At 37.0% G+C, this 27,628-nt stretch overlaps 1 long non-coding RNA gene across 1 annotated transcript in view; it reads left to right on the top strand.

Moving 5' to 3' along the window:
- LOC111028046 overlaps window positions 1-27,628 on the top strand; it is an 86,760-nt gene that overhangs the window by 41,410 nt on the left and 17,722 nt on the right. The window contains exons 5-6 of the long non-coding RNA XR_002603869.1: window positions 2,686-2,816; window positions 19,791-19,917. This is a non-coding gene — a long non-coding RNA (uncharacterized LOC111028046). The remainder of the gene's footprint in view (window positions 1-2,685; window positions 2,817-19,790; window positions 19,918-27,628) is intronic.

Genomic DNA, 27,628 nt, shown 5'->3' with positions numbered 1-27,628 from the left:
AATTTGTGGACAACTCGGTCTCCTTGAATTCGAATCCGAGATGAAAAAGAAAAAAAAATCTCTTGACCATAAAATATTAACGATTTAGCCATCGACGATCTAATAATATGACGTGATAGAATCGTTCGAAATAGATACATCATGCCATATGGATGAAACTATCGTATGCTTGATAGTATTGTTACAGTTCTTGCATGTATGTACCGCGCGGGTACACATACCATGTGTATTGATATTCAAATGTGAAATATTTTAGGAGTGCAATAGAAAAGTTGCGTAAATGCAATTCATCAATAACATTCTAATAATGTATTCATATTTATGCGCGTGCATTGTAACCTTCAATCGCATCTGTATAATATTATATATGATAATTCATTATGTTCCGAGTTATTTAAATTACTTTGCAAAAACTAATTTGCTTAACGTCGGCAAAGTGTGAGAACGGCGTTTAATTAAAATAGGTCTCGCTTAATTGCATATTTGATCACTATTAAAATCAATTATCTCGACGTCAGTGTATAATATTACACTACTGTAGAACGAAATACGTTTTATAATCATATATAATATATATATTATTAAATAATACAAATTTTTAGTATTATATTATATTATCGTCACTCGCCATTTAGATGGTAATTCCGTATATTCTTTTGTTTTCTACAATAATATCGGAGACTGCTTTCAATCATATCATCGCATAAAAAATACCTCAAAATATTTGCACGACGCTTTAATTTTTTGTAGAGAATTATTATTGAAACTGCTGAGGCGAACCAATGTACCTCGGTACAACCACGCAAATACTTTAAACTGTTGTTGTATTATTAGCCTATGGCTGACGGCTGCATCTGCTCTGCTGTATACACATTTGAGTTTCTACTTATGGAAAGAGACTTAACTCGTACCAATGTATATTTTTAATTACAAACATAAAACCGGAAATAGTATAATGATGTATCGATGTATACATTCATAGTACATAGTAAGTTTACGCGCAACATATGACATATAGGTACTTACAGTATGGTAGGCGGTTATAACGCGTCCTTCGTGTCGGTTTTTTTAAAAACTTTTCTAATGAATGCGAGACTCATAATTCATTTTCGCCACGATTTCCAAGATCTGGAATAAAATATTTAGCTTGATATTGGTATCTATACACGAGGTGGACGTTTTAAAACAATTTTCATAGAGCTCACGCCGAAATCTTATAAGAAACCAAATAAGGTTCAATAATATTGAAGAAACTTTTCATAGGTAGGTCGTTGGCCCGATTACAATATTATTGTTCGAACAACTTGTTTATCACAGAGAAAAAAATTGTAAAATACTTGAGGGGGTTACGAGATGATACAAGACATATTTTTACCATGATTCAATTTGCTTGTTACATTCGTTTAATTTCAATAACTTTTAAACGACTAGACGAAATTACGTGGTGTAGTGGGCCCAAATCTTGCAGCAGTGAACTTGACTCTATTGATCTTAAAAATTGGCCTTTCCGCTATGGAAAAGTCAATTTTATCTGTTTCGTGTGGTGTGTGGTGTGTGGTGTGTGGTGGAGTTCTCTCGAGGACTAATGAATTGTAATTTTTGAATCTACGTCACAGCTTCGAAGTCAAGCAGCTCATATCTCTTCCACCACCAGTGCAATGTTGTTCCCTAATCTCTCTTTCGTCTTTTATCTATCTCGAAGTGAACATTATAAAGTGTATAATACAGTATACGGTCTAGTGGGTGCATAAAGCATATTCGCTTCGCATTGAATCGAAGAGTGCTGTGCGAATGGAAATCACGGATAAGACAAAGAGCATATATAGTGTAGACTACGACAACGGCAATAATAACACCACAGTAATAATAATAAAAATCCGCTCGTACTCAGACATATGGCGATTTATGTGCGGATTTTATTTATTATATACGCTATATATAGTCCGCCACAGTCTTTGGGATTCGACGTGATAACGATATTAAAAATAATAAAAACAGTTTTACCGTCTTTATGTGTGTGCAATATTATTATACATTTCTGCGGTCTAGAGTCGTCTTCTCTTCTCCCGTCGGCTTGTAGAGGTTGTAAATAACCGTACATCTGACAAACAAAACATATTATTATTATTTTATTCCACATTTGGATTATATTCTAATATATTATTATACATGCGAGAGCACTCCCGGCCAATAACGGACTGCTCGGTTGTTGGTGTGTGCATGTGTACATACCAAGAACAAGCCAATATTGTTAGCTTAAAGACAATGGACTGAAATCCAACCCTTGGAACAGTGCCAGCCGAAAGAACCCCTTCTTGTGCCACTAAAGTCCTCTCGCGTCACTGCTGCAGCTGATCGATTTATGAGATCGGCTCGTTAAAAACATTTCAAAGCTAATCAGGAAAAATGTCTGTTTAATTTTTACATCAATATATATACAGTTTAAAATTTCAATTCTAATTTCAATCTACTTAAAAATACTGCATGTATGCTGCAGATCATCCCCGGTGAAATCATTTGCAACGTAGCCTTTGATATAATAGTTTATATAACGTTATCATTCGCAATCACACACTCATATTTGTATGAGGCACTTATTACTACATTTTGATGGTGTATGTTGGCATAATCCTTTTCGGTATACAATAATACAATGTCTTATATGTTGACATGTTGTGTTCGCAGGTCTGTCGGCGATTATATTATATATATTCGAATGAGTTGTAATCGCACACGCTATACGACAGCAACAATAATGGTGTGATCGATAATACTCGAAGACACCGTTCCATACAACATATTACCATCGCGCATCGGTAAGTACTCGAGCCGATACTATTATCCTAGTATTATGACATATTTAAACATTAAATTCACCACCCACGTCCGTCGTCATAATAATAAAATGTTTGGGGGACACGACAATGCCGAGGCCTTTGCAGGTTATTCGCGATCCTTATACAATAGATTCCATACAAGTCCAGTGCACTCGGAGTCAATTATAACATATATATATATAATGGTTATAATATGTTGTTCACGACGATCCCAAGCACTCACAATTTGTTAAGTTTGTTAAGTGTGTGCATGCAACTATATATGTGGTGCATACCCACCTATGCCATAAGTTGACTGTACGGAGTCCGAAATCAGAACGGCTGTATAACATCATTAGGTGTAGCCCATTTGTGCCCCCGAGTAGCTCATAATAATATATGCGTCCTGGAGATTATGGACAGAGTAAAAACTAAATTACACCCTGATTTATTGCCCGAATGCTTGCCATCGTATCCGTCAATTACCGTTTAAGAACAGTTCAAAATATTCGGAAAAAGTTAATAATTTCCGAAAATAATGCTCCGAAAGAATCAATAAGACTGTCTTGTTTATAAAAATTGTATATGTATACATATTATATAAGTTCTTTAGTGCAATATATCTGTACCTAAAAATAAATATTGATTAATAATTAATAGAGAGATCTACGCACGAGGTTAGGTATAGGTATATCTAATTTTTATCATCTAATTTATGTAATATTACAATCATAATATATTAATATGTATCTTCCAGTAAGTCTAAACTTTCTTCAGTATCTAAATCATGGTTATGAATGAATTTAATTTAGGTTAACATTGTTATCAAATTATTGACATAACATGCATTATAGTTTTTTTTTTATATATATATATATATATATATAACACACTGCGGACTAATATCTCTAGAAACTTTATTTTGACTAGCGTGAAGTTAAACTAACGGAAAACTAAACAAGGTGGTTTTGCATTGAAATATTTATGTTAAATTCCATTTTTTCATGTCATAGTAGGTATAGTACCTACGCATGCGCCGGAGCTACCGACACACAAATTACCCACACGGTTCATACTCCTAGTATCATAACATTATCTCTATCGACTGGGATTTTAGTATTTTACCCAAATCAATTTCAACGTCCGCGATATTTTCTTGTTTTAAACAGGTTGCATATGGGCTATTTTTCGGGTTCTTGTCGGGTTCACTATTTATTTTCGAAAAACAAGTGGCGATGATCACGACTCACGCGGTATTGTTTTCGTCCTATTCGGACGACGGACGGTCAACGGCACAGTACTCGCTATACGTACATTATTTTATGATATAATGACACATCGCATACCTATTATGTGTACGTCTTGCTATTATAATAATGTGTGTTAATCGTCCTTGTGCGGACGCCACTGCAGCTCGTCGTCCGTACGTACGTTACAAACGCGACACATCAAACGCATAGATTGTAATAATAATTAATTGGCCAGGAGCCCGTGCAATTAAATAATATATTACGCGCGGCGGCGGCGTGGTCATTGCGGTAGCGACCGCCGCCAGCGTAATAATGATAGTAATAATAATAATAATAATAATAATAATATCATTTGACTACCAGTGGCGGCGGCGGCTGCGGTGACAGTGTAATATTATTATTATTATTATTATTATTATTATTATAATATATTGAGCAGTTGGTAAAATTAAAAACGCTCGCGAGACGGCATTACGTCATATCATATTATAATATAGTATAATATAATCACACTAGCGGTGTGGTCGGGGGCTATCCGTCTAATGCAGCGTGTGACCCCGCGATAGCATATTTTATTATTTTAATATACGCTTGTACCGTGTACGATATTGTGTGTGTGTGCGTGTGTGTGTTGTACACAGCACACCATTGTATAGTTGTACGCATAACATTTATTGGTATTATTACTATTATTATTATTTTCATCATTGTTGTGCTTTTCGAGTACGACGTGCGAGTTGTATATTGTGACGATTACACGACGACGGCGCTGCAGTATACGTTTCCGATTAAATAACCTACCTATACTGATTGATTGCCGCCTCGACGACTTCGATCATAATATTATTATATCATATTATAATACCCTGTCGATCGTGACGTGAACTCTTGTCGAGAATCCATCACGGCGGGGGTAGTGCAGATGACGATAATAATAATATGGTATATCGTCGTTTCACTTCCATGCGCCCTCTCTAATCGCATTAAAACCGTTGGATTGTTTCGTGTCGCAAATGGCGAATCACTGCAGCTAGATTTTCGGTATAACATTGATTCCACTAGGAATTGTTCGAGTCACAGTAACACTCTGGGACCGACGGTGACAAAATTATACTGTTTTATTCAAAAGTATTATTTATACGGAATCGTGGTATTATAAAATATAAATATTGTATTACGATTTAATAATAATAATAATAATAATAATAAATATTATATATCATACTACATGTATTATTATTGTTATTATAAAAGCGCTGAGAAATTTCGCTCGTGTTTTCTCTCCCGTTTCAACTAGTATATATATAGTACATAATCTCGTCTCGCTAAGGGTCATTTAAAAACGGAATGAGAGTAAAATGTATATTCGGTCCAATTAGGGTTCGCCTTTTGTCCCCGCCGTATTTGTTATAGCACACACACAAACACATACTCACACAAGTGTGTGTATATTATGTGCAATGCCCTTATTCTTTCTTCGTGCAATACACACACATGCACACACACACACATATCTATGTGTACACGAGGGGAGGCGGCGGCGGTTAATTACAACTCTTCGCTGAGCCGCCGAAGGTTTTAGTTCTTTACCCTCCGCTGGCGATGAAAATCTCGTTTTTATTTTAGTGCCATTAATAATTCATCGATGCCTCTTCGTCTTCGGGACTCGTACAACATTTTTTCGAGTCGATGCTTTATTAAAAAAAAAACAAAACCACAGCCGCGTCTGTGACGATAAAACATTCCCACTTCCCCGGTCGGCGTCATCACAGCGAACTATATTGACTCGAAATCCAAAAACGGCGTCTAAATAATATCACGATCAATAATGTGGCCTAAAAATTTATTACTGTAATGATGATTATATTTGGCCTCAAATCTTTTATGCTACTATATCGTTACATTATTTTACGAACCGTGCATCACCCTATGCTTATTTATTGTGAATGTTAAGTAATTATCTCCGTGTTCCCATATGGTTTGTTATTTCGTAGACATAAACACTAAAAAGTCGATTGGTTTTTATGTACGCATTTAAATTATATATAAATAAATATCACACCGGCAAGGCGTCCTTAAAACTTTACTGAAGAAACAGGAAACTATTTAATAATGAAACGATTTCCGATTTTTAACACATACAATCTTTTTGAAATGTAGATCCCTAGATTTTTTTTTTTGATTTTGTTGATATTTTGAAATTTCATTATGGTCAGTTATGATGCGAGATCGAGATTTTGATATTAATTTTTTTCTGTTATTTCTGAAACGCCCATAGAACAATGTAAAATAATACTTTAATACATTTTTGACTTACGACACAGTACGCACATAAAAAAAAATGTCACATTATTTCAAAATCCGCGTTTATATGGTATATGGTGTCTTTCCCGCGGGCGGTTTCTTTAATTAATAATTTTGTCTACAGAAATGTTTATGGTGTAATCCCGTGGGAATAGTTTAATATATAGTTTGTTGGCGTTCGTTTAAAACGCAACCGGAATAATAATGAAGTGGAAGTTATTAATTTTTGCTTTCCACAGCAATATAATATACGATTTTTGTTCCAATAAAAACATTGGACGATTACGGTTTAGAACTTCATTAAAAATATTATAATAAAAACCGGAGAGAATCCCAGTTAATGCTCAACCCCTATTATAATTGGATATCGGTAATTGGACATAACAAATTCAATATTTACTCAGCTTGTGTAATTAAATTAAGTCGATTTAATGAAACTCGACACAGGCAATGAACGTATTTTTAAAATGTCTGGAATTTAATTATTTTAAAACTTTTCTATGGTATTTTTGGATTATAGTATCGTGTAAGTAACCTAACGTGTTATGCCAAAATAATAAACGTGAAAATAATTGTACAATATTACGGGTTATGTACGTACATTTGTGGGCCCAAGGTTAACTGTTAAGCATTCTAACAAACTATATACGTACTTATAGAGTTTACTGTTCAGACAATATTATGTATTATACCTTTCACTTAATTTTTTTTTTTATAATAAAATTATTCACAATTTGACGAAAAATGTAAATAATATACTGATAAAATTGCATTCCGTTTCGTCACATAAAATACAACTATAATATAATTCAATTTAACATTCATTCGTAATTCATAATATACGTAACTAAAACTTATACATGTATTTTAAAATATTACGTAATATAGGTTCTAAATTTACTTATACTATTCACCGTTCACCAGAATTTTCACAAACTCTTTTAAATTAATAATGCTTACTTACAGTTACCTGCCTACTGCTATACCACATTTCATTTTTTTTTTCAAACTAAAATCACCTTCATAAATTATTTGATTGGTGTTTATAACAAACGGTAATGGTTTCTATAAGTTTTATGGCATCGATTTCTTCAGCTATGGTTAATAAAAAATAAAATTAATCTTAAAAACATTACAATAGGTAGGTATACGTCTTTATCATGTTAATGCAATCCAATGTGAAAATACGAAATTATAGAAACAATCATAAATGACGTTGGCGTATATTATTATACACACTAAAATGTAATAATATAACTTTTGTTATTTAAATTTAAGACGTCACTATTATAATATCATAGTATTATCACCATATCATAGTCATTATTATCCACACGTGACTAACGTAATATTATATAGGTACGAAAAAAGAACATTTCCTTTTCGTTTTGGCGCGCACATTAAATAGTATAGGAGCAGAAAATCAGGCCGCATTAAAGGTCATTGTGCTATGTTATCTACGTCGACATGACGAGTATTTCGGCGAAAAAAAAAATCTGGAACAAAATGAAAGCTCACATGGATGGGCGGATAACAAAACAGGCCCCGGACTTTTTGTCGAACACAATGAGTCGGGACAGCAAACAAACCTTCCGCCCGAAAATAAAAAGTCAGCGGTCGTCGTCGTCGTCGTGCGGTGGTATATAATAATATATACTTTATACTGTATAAGACGTAGGAAATGAAATTGGGGAAAGTTCGACGGGAGGTCTCTGCGGCGTTCATCCATCATTTTGACTATGATGGAAGACCCCGGTCCGAGTATTTTGTTCGGTGAATTTGGCCGATAAGGAGCAAAGAAAAACGATTTCCTGGCGTGTACGTTAGACATTATCATCATTGTCGGCAGAATACATTTTTCACGTCCGATCACTTTTTAACTTATTACATTATTAATGTCGTTCGGTATAAAAGTTCGCAACGATTAAAATCGATGAAAATCGTATACTTCGTGTCAGGTCAAAATAAAATAAACGCGTGGCCACGCGCGGCGACCAACGAAGAAGACAATGTAGAACAAAGTACCTAGTTTTTATTAAAAAATTGAACGTATATATACGAAGGTGTACATTATTTTAACAGCGAAATATTAACTTTATTGAACAATTTAAGTTACAATATTATGCTATATATTTCATATAACCCTTATAGTTTCCCTTGCTCTTAAGTTCTTATCGGCGATTCCATCCCTCTTTCTTCTAAGGTCGGTCTAAACTTAGACGGTTATTTCATTAATATAAACACTAAAAACGTCGTCTTATGGAGGAGTCACTGCCCTGCAAGTGTTGGTCGGTGTTTAAGCGTCATAATTTTTCATAGACGATCTGTGCCTATTATTGTTTCGCGCTGTACAATAATTAAATTAAATTAAATATTGTTATAAAAAGCAAAAGGAACCGATAAAAGGACGCTCGACGTGCGATTAACGTCGTCATGTAAGCATATCTCAAAACAGTATTATGATTTGTGCGGGCGGGCGTCTAGAGAATTTTCTCGAATTAAGGACTTGGGTCGTCGTGTTATTGTCGGATCGCCCACGCCGCGCGTGTCACTACGGCGGATTGACGTTTTTCCTCCTATCTTTTGTGTACGCAATATTATTATCACCGTTGATTATGGACTTAGGACTCCTCTGACAGTGCCCCCCCCCCCCTGGGAAGAGGCGATGTCGTCGACGGCGAGACGAGACAGGCTGCGCGTTATATACCCAGTAATAATATTATTATATACCTATGTCGATACGTAAAACGGAGAGAGCCGACCGCAACCACCAAAGTTGCCTCCAGGACCTATATAATATATTATACGTGTATGATAGGTGTTACATACACCCGACTGTAATAAATATATATTTATTATTGTATGGTTTCTCACGATTTGTCGTTCAAAGCCATGTGCGATAAACAGTATACGTGCAGTATAATATATCAATTATCAACACTCATGTGAAGTGGGTCTACCGACGTAATAATCAGGACGATAATGAACGAATAAATTTAAAACCATTTTTTTCACGCCTCCTGCCAAATACATATACACATATACCACATGTATGACTTATAAATAGTATAGAAACCTACCAAGTTATAAATCCTCGTCAAAGGGATTCTATTATTTTCCTGTACAGCGCACGTAAATGCATTTCCACCAGCTGTAAAACAACAGTATCATTAATTCATAGGTATTATTTAAGATAATATGCTCGACGGTAATATTCCATATTTTATTGGATCAAACGGGAAATGGTATTTAAATGAATACTTTACGTCATACGCCTTTATAGTTAGATACATAAATAATGCACCTGTATAATATTATGTTCGTTTCATTTTTTGATATTACGTAAAGTATTATATTCTTTTGAAATAAGTTATACTTATTCTTTAGTATAATTATTTGTAAACCAAACTCGAGGGTTTTTGTTCATTTACTGCAGTTCAATACATATATCTGATTATGACTTTTAACAACTTACGCAGCAGCTGTATGTCAAAAATGTTGATTTCCCGCTATATACTATATTATTCTATATAGTCACCACTTCGGCATGTAGTTTATCATTAAAACTTGTTAAATCGTGTTTTTAGAAAATTATTTCTATGTCAGACAGCCACAGCTATTTTAATATTCTCGGCATTTGTTTGGCCTTGCCTAATCTCAAAATGAACATTTTTACGTTTAACAAATACGTAATACGTTAATACTGCAGTCTACTTATAGATTCAATTCGGATCGGTACGTACCTTACACAACTTATACTCGCTCGCCACGGTCGCCGATGCACATTCGAATAATATTGTGTACGAGCAGTTGTGTGAAATTAAAATTTCGTTCTCGGGAAGCCAGTACACATAAGTATAGAAGAGGAGGCATATCATTGTGTCTGTAGTTGACGGGTGGGTGTGCAAGCGATGAGACTATATGTGTTTCGTCGACATTTCCGCTGCAACGCACACGCTGTCATCGAGTAGATAAGTGAACGCACTACATTTTATATGATGCAGTGTATTGTGTATATGTATATGCATGATTACGACGGTAACATTCAAAAGTAAAAATAAAAAACACGTCATAACGTAAACGAGACTGAAAAAAAATATAGTATTTTATTTTTTTGTTTCATCCGGAGAGAGAACGATATTCCGTCCGAGATTATGCGTATAATATTATAATATTTACATCTGTAGTGGACGTCGTGACCGCTTAATACGCGATAGGTGAACGTGAGAAACTTCCGTGATTCTCTTTCGACGCTCGCCGGAGACCCGCTGCCGGCGCAGCTTGCTTGATATTGTATGATATTATGGTTGTTTTTTTTTTTTTACTCGATATGCTCGTTTCTTTCTTGGTAAATGCGTGTGATAATTTTTTCTCATACCTCATTAATATTCAACGTCGTCACAAAATCGGAATAATATACCCAAATGTTTTCAACAATTGTATGTAGATATATTTGTTATTTTCGGATTTCGATAATCGTCCAAAACGCGTACTGTTTTGGTTTTGGTCACATATTTTGAAGCTCATCATACGATTTCTCCCGTATAGAAATACCAGATCAATAGCGACTCAATCAAATGCATGACCTGCGAAGCGGAATTCTCGCTCCACTGTAATGTGGCTGAACTCCAAATGTTTATTATAATAAACTGATTTAAAATATAAATGCATTTGATGTGTCTATGCCCACACTATTATTTATATTCTCCTTCAGAATACGAGATTAAATCACGGGCGAGTTGTCATAAATAACGAAATAAGTCACTTTGTGGGGAAATGCGATTTTTCTAGAGAATAAAAACGCAGTGTTAAGAGCAAGCACTTCAAACATTCAGTAATTCAAAACATTTTTCTTCACTGATAATACGATGTCGTAACGTGAAAAAAAGCTTTGAATTTCGAAGAGTAAAACAGTTATTACAATAATAATTAAGAGGCACCTGTCGCACGGCCGCAGTATTAAAATGAATATTATTATTATTATTATTATCATCATTACACAAACCGGTTCCCTCTCCGCTCGACTCGTCTCTCTACGAATAATAAAAAATAATCTTATATTGTTTTTTGTCATTAATCAACGCGGCGAAGTGCTACCGGTATCGCCGGTATTATAATAATATTGTTATTATTTTTCGTTTGTTCCTATGCCCATATCGCCGTCGCGTACAACCGTCATAATAATAATATACGCGCCTCTATACTGTTTTATTATTATTATTATTATTATTATTATTATTATCATGACTATTATGCGCGTATACCTGCGACGTTTTACGACGATGCACGAAGGTCCCGATTTTCGTTGTTAAGCGTAGGCACAACTATTGTATACAAATAAAGGACCCATACAACTCTGGTGCTCGTGCACGTCGTCTCGGGTGAGCGTGAGTGCGCGAACAGTAGGTCGTGACGACCGCTCATGATGACGATAAAACAATAATAACAGTAATATACGCGGTAGCCGTTTTTTGGGCGGCACAACAATGGGTGCTAGAACGTCAGCGGCGGCTCGGACGGGGGATGAGAGGAAAACAAACGCTGTCTGTCATATGTATATACGGCCCCAGACGACTGCACGGCGGCTCGCGAACACGGTGGCGGTGGCGGTGGTCGGGATTACAAAATTTTTTTTTAACCCACCCGAAAAAAAACAATGAAAAGGCCTCCTTGTCGGGGCGACGACGACGACGATCGAGTGACGGCGACGACATTATTGTTGTTGTTCCCGGACGAACACGACGACCGCTGCAGCAGTGCATTCGCCGCTACCCGCATGGTCATTGGTGGCGCGCACTTCCGACTCGCGAGCAGTCGCGTTTTAATAATAATTAATACGTCATCGTTCATTTTCATATTATGTTATTACTGTTTTTTTGTTTCGCAATCATTAAAAGCGGCTCCGTCTCACGGTGCCGCGTAACCCATCGCTCGTTTTAATTATGTTACCAATGTCTGGTTCGTGTGTAGGTACGTAGTTTACAGTTCCGGACGGCCTAAACCGTCCTATAAAATTGTAGTCACTCACCCACGACAAAAATTCCGATTTAGGTGCGTATCACTCGAATATGTATTTTGGAAAAGTTTAAGTTTTTTTTTTTATTATTATTATTATTTTATCGGAAATAAGTAATACCGCCTCACGCGCAAGCATTAATCCTCGTTAAAATTGAGTTTTTGTGCACTTAGTGTCCGATTCTCTTAAACCAAAATGCGATTCGTTATATAACAATTTTATTTTATGCGTGCTCACGTCCGCCATATAAATTGTCATTTACTTATTTTTTTTTCGTATGTATCGTTTTATTCATCGGTTCATCAACTTGCCCAATATTATTGTACGATATACCATTTATTATAATACTATAATATAATTTTATTACACTTACGTCGTTTTATTCCTATTCTGCGTTATGCGTATACACTATACAGCACCTATTTTAATGACAATATACCTAGGTGCACCTGCCTCGTCTACTGCACCTTATCCGTAAACGATATTCATTCGTCGAAAACGTCCGTGCGCTTTTATGTTCAAAGCTGTACTCGCGAGACGAATGATATAATAATACTATTTACCAGCGATTAAACCGACAATAGCGTCTCCGCCGGGAAATCGTGTGCCACTGCTGTAATAATAATAATAATAATAATAATATTATAGTGGCGGTGTTGATTGTAGACGGTAGTATTGTCTCGGCAAATATTGAACGCCAACATTGTTGTGTTAACAGTTCGATTGGCACCCGTAACGAGTCAAAGACCGACCGAGTGTAGTGTTTATAAAGTCAATCCACCCGATATCTGTAAGTACATTGTGAGTAACTCTATAAAATGGTAATATCGATAATTAACTAGAACTCTTCGATAATTATAATAATTAGTACGCCGATGCACAAAGTATGCGGATCGGTAATGATTATTGGCCAATTTTATTGTAGTTTTGTATGTAATTAAAATCATATTCAGTGAATGATGAACTTGATGAAGGAACTATAGGTGTACGGGTAGACATGCAAAAGCCGAAGTTACCATTCACAAACAAACAGACAGAACTGCGGGTACTTGGTAATTATTAAAATAATATTATATCATGCATTTTCACGGAGTTTTATATAGGCAATTTAATCGAATTTTTAAAATTTTATAAATTAGTCTACTGTTATAGAATGCATTTTCAATCTTAATTTATAATTATTGGTATCAGTCATTCGGGATTTTGGAAAAATTGTTTTGTACGTTCGGGAAAGCACTCTAAAATCCATAAAATGATATAAATATTGTGTTCGAAAAGCGAACCAAATTGTGCATGTCATTGGAAATGACAATTTTCTGGTGTGTGTAAAAAAGCCGAGCTTCACGAATTTTCGCAGTATAAAATATTACGTCATAGTGTCTATAACACGACCATTTTTATAAAAAAAAAGCTAAAAACATTTTGACGGATAAGTCGATCGAATAACAGCATATTATTATATAAATTAAAAACAAACAACTTTGCTGTTGCACTCATAGTGAGTCATCACTGCTCATCGGTGTCGTGTGGAAATTCAGTGTCTACAATCTGCGTTCGTAACTTTCTTGCAGCCGAACGAATTTTTCGTTGCAAATAACACGACGCGTGAGCAGCGTAGCGCGTACGACCGACGGGGTGGTTTATCTGGTTTATTGACAAATATGTCCCTCTCTATAGCGTAAAATAATATCGTATTTTATATTGTCTGCGTCGATTACATAACGCGCACAGTTGTGTATATTTTGTCTTCCACGTATTTTATTTTTGAATATTTGAAATCACAGACATTGGATAAATTTTAAGACGCAAAGGGGGGTGACCCTTGGTGAAGACCCTGTGGAGTTTGGCACGGCGGTGTGGGGTATTTACCGACTGCTTGGGGGGGGGGGGGGCTGGCGGTAGAAAAGCGAACAAGAGGCCGGGCACCGGAAAAATATAATACGATGTGTCGCTCCAATGCCATTGTGGATGCCTATCGTTCTCGTCGAGCTCCGCAGGAACCGCGCGTACTCCTCCGCTCGGGGCCCGGTACGGCCCGGTCACACTTTGGTCTTAACCTGTACCTACCGTGTGTATAAAAACGTGCACACGGTCCACGGACGCACCTCGTTATTGTTAACGCAGTGTTCTCTCGGACGACGACGACGACGACGACGACGACGAGTCCTGCACGGGGCTTACACTCTCGATTATCGCGTGCATTGTACCGTGTCCTCTCCGAGACTATACCGCGTCGTGCTTAACGCGTCGGTCGGAAAACTCACTCACACACACGCGCGCGCGCGCTCTCAATTACATCACAATTACGCGAGTGTGTGGAGCGAAAAACCAAGTCGGCGTACCATCGTCTGCTGGCGAATTCTCGTTTCCTCCGGCCATATCATAATATTATAATACATTTAATAATAACAAACCGTCGCCGTCGTTGTGTGTGTGTGTGTGTGTGTGTGTGTGTGTTTCTGTTGCGCGTTTCCGGCTGCGCAGACGCTCTGGACGACTCATACTGCCGCGCGGAGAGACCGCGCATATACACGGTTCGATACACTCGATTTTCACTTATTCCCGGCTCCGCGCAGATACAATAACTCACAAACAACCGGAGAGGTCTATAATATACACACTATCCACTGTAGTCTAATACGCATCCATATATGTATGTAAAATACGTAAACCGAATCCCCGGCAGTATATTACACGGATAGCGCGTAATGTGTAATGATATTAAATCTGTGTGCACACACACACTGTAACGCACGCGCATAATATACACTGCTGTGGTGGTTTGTCTACAGTATACTACTATTATTATAGACACTATAGCCAGTACGTACAACTGCCACCACAGTGTAATATTATATTATATAGGTATACGAATATTGTTACAAAACGTATCGCGGTTTGTCGCGGATGTTTTACTCTCGGATAATGGCCTCTAATCGTCCTAATATATTACATATTATATTTTTATTTCTTATAAAACGTTATAACGTTACGACGATATATATGTACAGCCGTTATAACATCATTATGTAGTACATAATATAGTAATAGTAACAATAACAATATATATAGACGAAGGCGTGTAATATTATGTATATATACAGTATTATGGCCTAATATATAGGTACACCTTACACTGTATACGATGTGAGTTTATTAGTTATATATCATATTATTCACATTTCCTTAGACATTTTTTTGTATGTTCATTCTCTTTTTAATCGCGTTAAAATACCGTGTAGTATATTATATATACCTTCGGCGGGTTGAAAAAATATTTTTGTTTTTCACGTGTGGAGGAGGTCTATATAGTGTTTAACGAAATCTGGTAATGTTTCCGTTCGTGGAAAAAATGTTTAATATTATGTGTAATTTAAAACGGATAAAACCGACACCTACGCGAAATCTCAGTATGGAAATTACGACAATAATTTACAACTTTTTCAATAAAACTAACTGATCGTTAAATAACACCGGCCCGCTGTTGCGGTGACGACGATAGTGTGCCGTAATGTATAATCGGTTGTTTCGGAGGGAGTGTCTTGGACGGAAATAGATACAATGCGGACTGTTCGTTAAGACACAGGAAAGCCGCTCCTCTATCCTTTAGAGCCGCATTACAGTAAACCTTCGACGGTAATAATGGAAAAAAAAAATAAACAATGATGACGGAGCAAAACTAATTATCAGTTTCCGGTAATTGCGTTTATTTCTTCTTTTTTTTTTTTTAATCGTTTAAGGAGAGGCTCGGCTCACGAAACCAATATCCATACTGCAATGTATACTTATCATAATTATTATTCCATCTATCCGAAATCTGTTTTAACTCGTCCATATAGTAAGTTCTCTAGCCGTCCGACGCTGTTATTAATATTTGATAGAATAATAAACGTATATTTTTCCATCTGGTTGTTCTAAGAATAGTTTATTCCCAATTTCGGTTCATCAATAACTGTACGAAATGTTGAAATTTTGTGGTTCTTTCGGTTTAACAACGACGCTAAATCCTCGACGATCGACGCCGTGGTGCTTATCTTGTGACAAACGTCTTTTAAATTGCCCCTGTGTTTGTGTGTGTGATATTAAATACATTTATATTTCTCTCTAACAATAATTATTATTATTATCCTCACGAACGGTTTACGACTGAAGTCTTTTGATTAAACGCCCCCGCTGCAGTGGTCACGCCGCCTGCCGTCACGTCACCGTGGTCTGAGTTTCTGAACAAACACATTATCGTTAATACTATTATTATAGGTACACCTATAATTGACCATTGTTGTTTTTAGAGTGTATACACTTTGAAACGTCGTCCTCCTCTTGTCCTCCGAAATTTATTTGCAAGCAGCGTTGTACCATTTCGCTGTCACGTCAAGATAATGTACCGTGATTTATACATAAAACTCGAGCGAGTCATCTGGCTAATTGTTACAAGGGTTGGAGTGAAATCGTCCCCTCTCTCTCTCTTGTCCCGGTTTACCGGGTCCGAATTCGTCATCGAGACCCGTTTTGTTTGCACCGAGTTTGTTTCCCGAGACGATTAGTCAACGTTATTATCTCCTATTAAAACCTCCCCGGACCTCGTTTCCTCAGATCTGTAACCCCGCATTAATCTTCCCAGCAAACGTTTTTGTCCCCCGAAAACGTAATTAATCGAACAGCATCCGACATTTGACTAACTTCTCGGAACCCAAACGGCTAAATCTTCTTTTACGGTGCCTTTGTACCGAGATTATTTCATTTCGAATCGATACAGTACAACAATATTATAATTTATTATTATTATTATTGGTACTTGCCAGTCGGTCGGTTCTTGTTGTCGGTTTACTTCAACGTTAATGTCACAAGTCCAAATACCACAGACTATAATATATATATATATGTGTGTTTACAACGTAGGTACTTAAAATATGATGTAATACATATTATGGACGCGTCGTCTATTCGCTTGAAAATTCTTACACAATTGAAATGCCTAAGCAGTTATATATAATTATTGTCTTGATAATTTGTCACTTTGTGTTCGGTTTTTCGTGAACAGAAATGATGTACCGTTCAGTCAACATACATATATATATATATATATATAATTATTTTCTTCTTGATAATAAATTAGACCTTTCCCAACCTAACCTCATACCTCATACCCAACTCGTCACGTTTGGTTATGATAATAATTATATTATGAATTTTTAAAAACAAAATACGATTGGTTCCGATCCTCGATTTTTCAATTCTTAAAAAAAAGCTGCCGATTCACTTAAGTTTGGTGACATCTCTGTGACTCGAGTCTATATTATATATATATACATACAACATTCACGACAGTGTAATTCAATATTTCGCTCTCGTCGTTTCCGACCAACCACGAACATACACTTTGCACACACACACATATATATATATATATATATTCATATACATATATATGTTGGTGTTTTTTGTGCGCGCGTGTACACCTATTGGTGACGGTCTTGTTCGTTACCGTTGCGTTTTTATTTGATTTATCGAAAAAGCTTTCGGGTCGTACTGTGCACACCTCTAACCACCTCTGCAGCTCTACCCACACAACGGTATATGTATATATTATATATATATATATATACACGGAATACTGTATGCGTACGGGTACGACTGCAGCGCTGCGCTGTACGCGGCTCTCCTCGGTCCGCAAACTTTCTTCCCTAATGCCCACCCGCCCACACCCCCGCGCCCACAGTTCCGACCATTAATCACGTTGTTTCCGCGTCACGACCATTGTTTTCGGTCCGGAGCGTCACGGCGTTTAAACCACGCGCGCCGAGCAGGGCGCGAGGAAAACCCAGGGGACGCGGTGGCGGTCGCTGTCAGCGGCTCCGCTTCGGGCATCAATCATCCCCGGCGATATCCCCCGCAACGGCTCAGCCCCGCACCTACACGCCTCTTGTCGGTCCCGTACACCCGTCAATATATATATACACACACACACACACACACACACCATCCCGGCCACACACACAACCACCCACCCCCGTAACCGCAGTCGCCTCCCCGACCCCCGGCAGAGGCGCCGCCACTCCGACTCCGGGACGTATTTTATCGTTACACTTTTTACACTCGTCGTCGAAAACAACCTACATAATACGACCTGATCAGATAATGTTGTGATGCGTATATCCAGCATTCTCTCTTACAATAGACTGTAGCCGATTATAATAGTATACATAGTAACGGTGGTCACTGTTTATCAACGATAATATTTTTGATTAATATTCTCATACGTCTTACACATACCTATATCATACATATATAGGAAATATTATGTTGTGCGTTCGGTGTGGATTTTATTGCAATTTTACGTTACATCACGTCACACCTACAATACCGCGCCGTACGAAAGCTTTTATTTATTGTTGATCGGATCTTAACCCACATCAGCAATAATAATAATCATTCTAGTTGAATCTTTGTAAAACGCCTATTTTTAAGTTCATCTCGTCGACAGAATAAGTCGACATCCCTCCAACCACAGTTATGTCACCCCTGCAGCTATATCTGTATTATATAATATACGGATAATACCTACCAACCACGCGATAGGGTTTCTTCACGTGTATTATACTATCGACGTTTGCATGAGGTACAGGATAAGGGCTGAGCAACCACGTGGCATTGGATCGTAGAGGGGAAAGTATCGACCATAGACGTGCGCGCGCACGGGATACCATTGCACACACCATCACCACTCCAAGAGGGATAAATGGGTTATTTCCCCTCGATGGTCCTTTTTTTTTTATTCTTATGCAACACAGTATTAATAGTAAAATTAGAAATTTTGTTTTCAAAAACTGGCTTCCGAAAACTGAAATATAGATATTAAGAAGTCATGTAGGTAATAGACGAGTTCAAAACCCTATAAATATAATTCTATAAACAATTACACGTATTATATTTTATATTTTTACGCCTTTTACTGGGTATCTGAAAAACCTGTTTTCGTTCCGGAAAAAAAAAATGAACAAATGTAAAACGCGGCGCTAAACCGACGTGGCTCGATTTTAGTGTACAACAATTCATGAAACCGGCGTCATCTGTGTACCTCAGCTTATGAACTGTACACAACTATATAATAATATTGTATTCGACCGAGATGGGCAATCCGCCTGTGAACAAAAAAGATAAACTCGTTGTGACTGTTTATATTTTGTTGTGGCACCCTGCGCGTCTCGACGAATATCCAATGACGTCTGTGAATCGCAACGTTATTATATTTTAATAATAATATTATGTTGAATGTTTTCCGGGAAAATAATATCATGCCCTCCACTTAGAACACAATAAGGACCTAACCTTAGTAGTATCACAGCTTACATTCTATATTATTTTAGTATCATATTATAATGGTGTTTTTTTTTTCTGTTACAGGATCACCACAAGCAGTCAGAGCTATTATTACCATGAACTGTTGAGTGTCGACGACAGAAACGATATTGTTCCCCGGAACCCAATGCGATTTGTCGCGTGTCAGTGTGCCGCCAGACGCAGACGATCGGTATGTGCGATAATATTATTATAGTCATGACTTGATTTTTTTTTTTTACGAGCCATTTCTGCGAGTCCGCAAACTATTCGATTCTCGGCGAACTTGCAGCGCTCTCGTCGTGTTATAATTATTATTATTGTTAGGAGGTGCAATAACGCACGCGTATAAATTATATAATGATGATTGATACGACGTAAATAAGACCGTTCTCGTAAACCGATCAGGATTTTGTAACTGTTTACGGTATAGTTCTATTTTCGACGACTTATTTATCCGTTTCCTCCGACCACACCGCCACGCGTTAAAATATATCGTTTTTTTAGAAGATATTATATACTATATTCACACCCATTACCCGTCTCGCATACGAGCCGTATATACTATGTACGCACATATGACGTTTATTTACATTTTATATATATTAATAGCGCATTCGTTGCAAACAATTATATTATTATATACTTTTCGACATTTTCTATTCACCGAGCACTCGTTTCCAATCGTTCAGATATCAACGATAACACTCGAACGCGCATCGTATAATATAGTAATAACTATTGTCCTGGACCCTCCTCCAGCCGCCCCCGAATTCGGAAACCTCGCAGACTCCCCGTTTGCCTGCAGATTCGTTTAGCAACGGTGTTTATTCGAAACGCGTTAATTGCAAACGACGCAAGTGCGTGACACAAGATAGCCGCATGCATGAAATGACATCCGTTCTGGTTTCTCGTGTGTAAACAAGTCTCTCGCGCTCGGCGTTTTTTTTTCGGTTTTTATTATTATTTAACACTCCGTTGGCCATTGCACATAGTGTATCGGCCTTCGCAGCTGGACGGGTGCCCGGCACTGGAAAAAAAAAATTAAAAAACTACGAATTCTAGTGTAGCGCGCGTACACAAGTATATCACCGAGTGCCAAACTGCAGCATGTATGTATACGTTATTATTATATATTTTTAAATTCATCATCTGGCGTTCATATTTTTAGCATTCGGTGCATCATCGGCAATTTCACATATACATTATACGTCTGGTGCAACATTACAGCGATAGACTTGGAGGCACAATAGTTGATGCGGCGGTGGTGATGGTGTTGGCGGTGAACAGTTGTTTAATAATATGCTGTTGGTATATTTATTTTTATTGGTTGCGTCAGTAGTGGTGACGGTATAGTAGTACAACTCATCGATTTTTTCCCTTTTTTCTTTCCCATTTTATAATTCTACGGTTTCTCATTTTGTACGACGCCAGCAGTCTCTATCGAGGGCTCTCATCAATCAAGACTCGAACGTGGTAAAAATCGAGTTCCGACAGTTAAAACTTGTCACGCAACCCTCATTTTGCTCCCCGACCGACGCCAACTACTCTTTCTATCTCTATCTTCCCGTCGGTGTTCCGAGACTTTATCTTTAATTAAAAAGGTCTTTCGATGTATAAAGTGTATGTGTATATATATAGTGTTACGCCGTGATGCACTGTATGCTTTGTGTGTGCGCGTGCGAAAAGTTTCTTATTTTCCCAATTAATATAAAAGCAGTGTCGCCAGACTGGCTCGATCATTATCAAGATACCCCGTTTAGTAGTCCCCAGAGGTCCCCGCGATCCCTTATTATTATACTGAGTGGTGTTTTTTTTCTTTTTCCATAAGTATAGTAAATCAATATAATAATGATTAGCGAATATTGCGCCGCCATCACGTACCTACCTTTATAATATATATATACATCTCAAATTGTCTAGATGGTGTATTAAAATAGTGCAATTAATTTTACATAAAATGCACACGACCGTTGGCTTATTATCAATGTTAAAAGTACGTTTACTTGTACGGTATATTTTGAATCTCATATTATGAGATAGTGTAAAAAAAACCACCGACAGTCAGTTATTATAATTATGTGTGCCGTGTGTGCAGCTGACATAGACTTATATTATACTGAGTGAGTACGTTTGATCTTGCTACTACAAGTACATGTGTCAGATCTCATAATAATTTGATGCTTTTAATCATCAATGTACCTGCCCTATACTAGTCACCTGATATATTATATCACCATAGGGAGAAATCTGTATGCGAATCAACTTTAATTCGATCACGAGCATTATATTTAAATTGATTTATAATAATGTGTGTGCCACATTATGGCAGATGCGTTGTATATATAGTATAATCGGGTCGTACAAATAAAATATATCGAGTTTCACCACGAAATATATTTGGACTTACACAACATAACAAATATCATACCGAAAACCGTATATACAAGTCTCGTTTTATTTTATTTAAAAATTATTTTCGTATATTTCAATGGCTTCTTATAATGCCGTTTCGAACTTCTTCGGCCCTAAACAGTATAATATCATTATAATATAATATTACGTTATTACAGAGCAGAGTCGATGTCACTATTCCACCGACCGCTAAAAGTTTAGAAATCAGACGGTTCGGAGTAAACTTCATTACGCGTCGGCATCCGGCCAAAAGTTAAGTAGATATATACTCCTCTTTTCCCTTATCTTACCCTAGTTTGCCGACGGCGTTTACACACTCCCATATGTGTGTGTGTGTGTGTGTGTGTGTGTGTGTGTGTGTGTGTGTTCGTTCGTATTCAATTAAATTATCCAACGCTCCACCACCGTCGCGAGAGGGGGCGGGGAAACGCGTGTGAGCTGACGCCGCCGCCACAACACACGCGAGAGTTGAGGACTATGCGGAAGTAGTTCCGGTTCGAGAACTGCCAAAAGGTTTTCCGGTTTCTCCGTGTCGGGCTCCGTTAACGAGATAAAACCCATCTCCGAACAAACTTATATGAAACTGTAGTGTGCGGTGCCTGAACAGCGGACTATATGTAGTTGTACGTTGTGGCCGTATAAACATTATAACGATTTCATCGCACCGACGACGAAAACATTATTTCATGGGTCGCACGTATATATTATGGTGAATATAATAACGCGTATATATGCGTGTGGTAATATATTAGCTTCTAAGATACTCTTACGGAGGTTTCGTCTATATATGTCACGCATTAACGCGTTTCACCGTATCAGCTGGCTCAAAACACTTGTGATTATATTATACCTGTCGTGTGGACTTTGCGAGCTAGGGACGTAATCGCGATTCGGCGGATGGACGGTCGCTCCCCCTTGCTTAAACCCAGCAAAAGTTTAAGGAGCCGTTCCAAAATAATTTGCGTTCGAATAATTCGGTTAGACCCGCGCTATGCCAACATTTCAGTGAGTCTAGCTATTCTTGCACGTCTATGAGAAACATAAGATTACATAGGTACACCACTACAGAGCTTATTGTCTTTACGCGATTTAAAGCGCATATTATGTATCATATTTTGTCTCTTACTATCGATTATGTTTCCGATTGTGTGTATTATGACAAATATCCGACAGCCATTACAATGAGTTGTGCTCGTACTTTAATAGCCGTATATTCTGGTCTTAAGGCATTTAAATCCAAATATGGCGTAGGTACCTGTAATAATGTATCCACTGTACATTTTGTTTTTTCCGTCACGAAGCGCGAGAAATCGGTTAACAAGAAATAAGGATAATAACAATATACAGTTATTGTTCAGATGTTATATTGTGATAGTTATTTTTCTTGGCAAAAATAAGCTCTACAAATTAATTTTGAAAAATATGCAAATAAATTACGTATAGCATCGACGACGGACGATTGTTCGTGAAATACACGGTTGTTGGTCGGTCGGTGTGAAATCGCGACGACGATAAGGCGTTCGTCGTCGTCGACCGTCGCCCGGCATAAATCAACGCCTCGCCAGCGGACGGTCGCGGCATACTAATCGAGTACTCGAATATGGTGGAGGTGGTCACAGGTCGTAGTATTTCCGATAAAAGAAAATATATAGATGTTTGAATTAAAAATGTCTCATTATTATTATCGAGTCCGGACGCTGTGCTATAATATAATATTAGGTATATACCGCGGAATGTAGGTATATGGTAATAATAATAATAATAATAATAATAATAATCATTATTACAGCAGTATAATATAATAGTACCTATACTATCGAGAGGCTACCGTCTAGAATCCGAAACGAGATCGGATGGCGTGCGGTACATAGTATATATATATATTTGATATGATATATTTTTATATTATCATTGTTACGATGCAGTGCTGTATATATATATAATATATATATATATATATATATATAATATATATATATATATATATAGCCGAGTAATAGTGAGTGTATATTATGTATACATACGTGTAGGGTGGAGGTGTATTATATATACGTATTTTTATTTTTTACGGCTCTGGCAAAAGTCACGTACTGCGATTTAATTGCGCGTGGCGGGCGTGCGAGCTTCAATCGTAAACCATATTATTTTCTTATCACGTTTTTTGTTTCTTCGTCGTCGAGGGGAGAAAAACTGCAGCAGCGCCGAGCACACCCTGCACCCCGCCCTTGCGTATCGCACATTATATATACATACACTTGTGTGTATTGGTATCCTAAATATATATATATATATATATAATGTAAGGTACAATCGCAATTTTTCCCGTATTGTATATTATTGTAACAATGCGCGATAATAATAATATTATACACACTATCGCGACGACTACGACGACGAAGAGGCACGTCCCCTTACTCGGGTTACGGCATCGTGTGTTTTAATTGATAGTCGTATTATATATATTATGAGAACCGGCCAGGCCATCGGACTTGAATAAGTCGTGCACGGTACACGAAACTTAGACCAAACTATTGCAGCACGCAAACGCCCCACGTTTAAAACCCCCCCAAAACAGCGTCAAATTACTATTACAATGGACGGATTACAGTAGTACAGCCATGAAGCATCGTGTCTCCACCGTTTCATAAGTCCTAACAGTATTAGCCTATAAGATTCGGCCAAATATCACATTAATATAGGTCATTATATGTATATTATTAAGATATTATAGTGGGCAACATACAAATATGAGCATATTCTATTAAGGATTTGAGGAATATAGAAAAATTGAAATACAATTACAACCCTTATTTTCTTTAAAACTTTCCCCCGCCGATCTATTATCCATAGTTATCAGGAAGCAGATTAAAATATACTCAGTAGGTAGGTGTACGATAAACAATGTATACCTACTTTCGTTTTTTCAGCACAGGATGGATATACTAATACAACAATAAAATAATAATATATTATGCAGCATACGATATTATACGAGTATATTGAGTTTATTTCGTTTGACGCATCTGTCTTTAAATTCGGTAGTGTGTGCGTCGGTTAAATAATTTTCATGCTGCTGAAATGATTTATTCTGATTCTGAGCGGCGTGCGTGGGCAACCGTGCAATGCACCGTACACAGTTATAATGGGTATGTACATTAATCGATAAACACTCGTCGCAGCCATCTTTCACCAACGCCCGTGGAACATATTTTTTTTTACAAAACACTTTTTTTCAACGAAGCTCTTCTGCTCCTATATAGATCGTCGTGGTGCAGGACCTTTATTTTTAACGCAGTCGACGAGGTCACCGCCGACACTCGTGCCACTACGGTACACTCGTATTGTCCGTACGTCATTCAAGCACAATAATAATAATAAATTTTATAGTATATGCGCACTCCTATTTTATTCGTTATACGAAAATGTATATTCGCCAAAATCTGCATTCTTCGTCGTAGTCGTATAACATGAAATGTCAGTTCCCGAAACTTGACGACGACGATCCGAAATTTCCGTTGTGAACGAAACAATATAGGTATTATATGTATTAAATACATTACGTATAATATATATTACGTTTTAAGTTCCAATAATACGTCGGAAAAGTTAAGACGGTGAAATGTCACATTTTTTCCACGTCGGATATAAACAATATAAAATTACAATGTATAAACTATTATGCTCTCAGCAAACTCGCTCGACCGATATTCCGTTCTCTCTCCGTCTCCGGCCGAATTGAACGCACTTGCACGGCCAACTCGTTATAATAATAATAATAATAATAATAATAATAATAATAATAATAATAATAATGCATAGATAGGCGCACGAGCAGCTCGGCCACCATAGGTACCATCTGAATTTCAGATCTGTATTCGTGACAGACGCTAACTGCTCGTGGACCGTAGTGGTGTGTATAGTTACATTATATATTATACAAGTACCACGACCGCGGTTGTGTTTCGTTCGCCACCACGTCGGAGTTTGATTAGAAAAAGAAAACAATGATGATCCGTATTTAAAATGCCGTATTCTGCTTTGGAACAAGGGATTTTAAATGAGCGTTGTCATTAAAAAATGTAGAAAATTAGAAACATTTTAACGATTTAAAATAGTAAAAGATGTAATTCTTTTAGAACATTTTGCTTTTCTAACGACTTTGAAATAATGCAGAAAACTATTTTCAAAAATCTAAAAAGTTTTTTCAAATACCTAATGAGTGTCTCGCGTTAAATGGATCGTCCGGTATACGCAGTATCGAGTCGTTTGGTAGTTGTATATTACATATAATATATTAGTATATTACTGTGTATATCTGGGCTATTGGTCGAACGTTTATTTCTTGTTCGTTTGCAGCGGTGACTGCGTGGAAATTTTTTTTTCATTTTTAAAACGCGTCTAACCCCGTCCGCTCGAGATAACATCGCGGCTGACACGCGGTATACTCTATATGCACGGCGGAATTATACGGACTTGGGAGGAGGACAGCCGCCGCGTATATGCCTACATCGTTATTCCTATGACGTATTATGTATATTGTTATTTTTCATTATTATTATTATTATTATTATTATTTTTTTTTTTTACCATTACCGTTTCTTTGTCAAATGTGACTCGGGCGACGGCGCCGCCGTCGAGAGAGTATTTTTTTTTATATGTGTTTATATTATATATACCTATGTAGATATGCTCAGTGCTCACATATACCATAACATTCGTATGCGCGTGAACGTTTTTCGAAATGTGAACGACCAGCCGAAGCCGAGGACGATGTCAATCCAAAATAATTTCAAAGTGTATATTTTGAACTACGTATTTTATTTATTTTATAAGAACAAAGTCCAAATTAACGATACAAATATTTACATTTTAGTGGTCTTACATAGTTACATAGGTAATTATATTATTATTGTCCACTCGCTTTTCATAAATAATAATAACTTATGTTTATATCGGTATGGCGTGAGCGCATTTCACCATTAAGAAACAAAGCTGTGCATCATAATATCCAATTGCAACCAAATTGTACATATTATATTTTATTTTATATCATATTAAGCACTGCGGACATTTCTTTAAATATATGTACCTATATATAAACTATCACGACTAGTAAATAGTACTTTTTTTCAAATTTATAGACATTTGTTACATATATTTTCAGGATAGATTATTTTCCATACCAATTGATTTTCTAACGATACATACTTCCCAGCCCCGACTGTAATGCAGATAAACGCGCTTAAAACTCGTTCCCTCGGCGGGAGAGCAAGGGGGGGGGGAGAAAGAAAGAGTAATAAAGAATATTAGATTGTACCGGGACGTTTCGTATTAATATCACTCACGGTATACGTACATATATATAATGTAACTTTACAACATACAAGTATAAATGACAAAACGTAAATTCCTGTGAGACATATCACGTGATACGCTCATAATGTCGACGACGGCGATGATGATCTATCTGTGTGTGTGTGTGTATGTGT

Source organism: Myzus persicae, unplaced genomic scaffold (genome assembly GCF_001856785.1).
Source record: "Myzus persicae strain clone G006 unplaced genomic scaffold, MPER_G0061.0, whole genome shotgun sequence".
Taxonomy (NCBI): Eukaryota; Metazoa; Arthropoda; class Insecta; order Hemiptera; family Aphididae; genus Myzus; species Myzus persicae.
The sequence above is the reverse complement of the archived record's forward strand: the minus strand, read 5'-3'. Positions and strand labels throughout refer to the sequence as shown.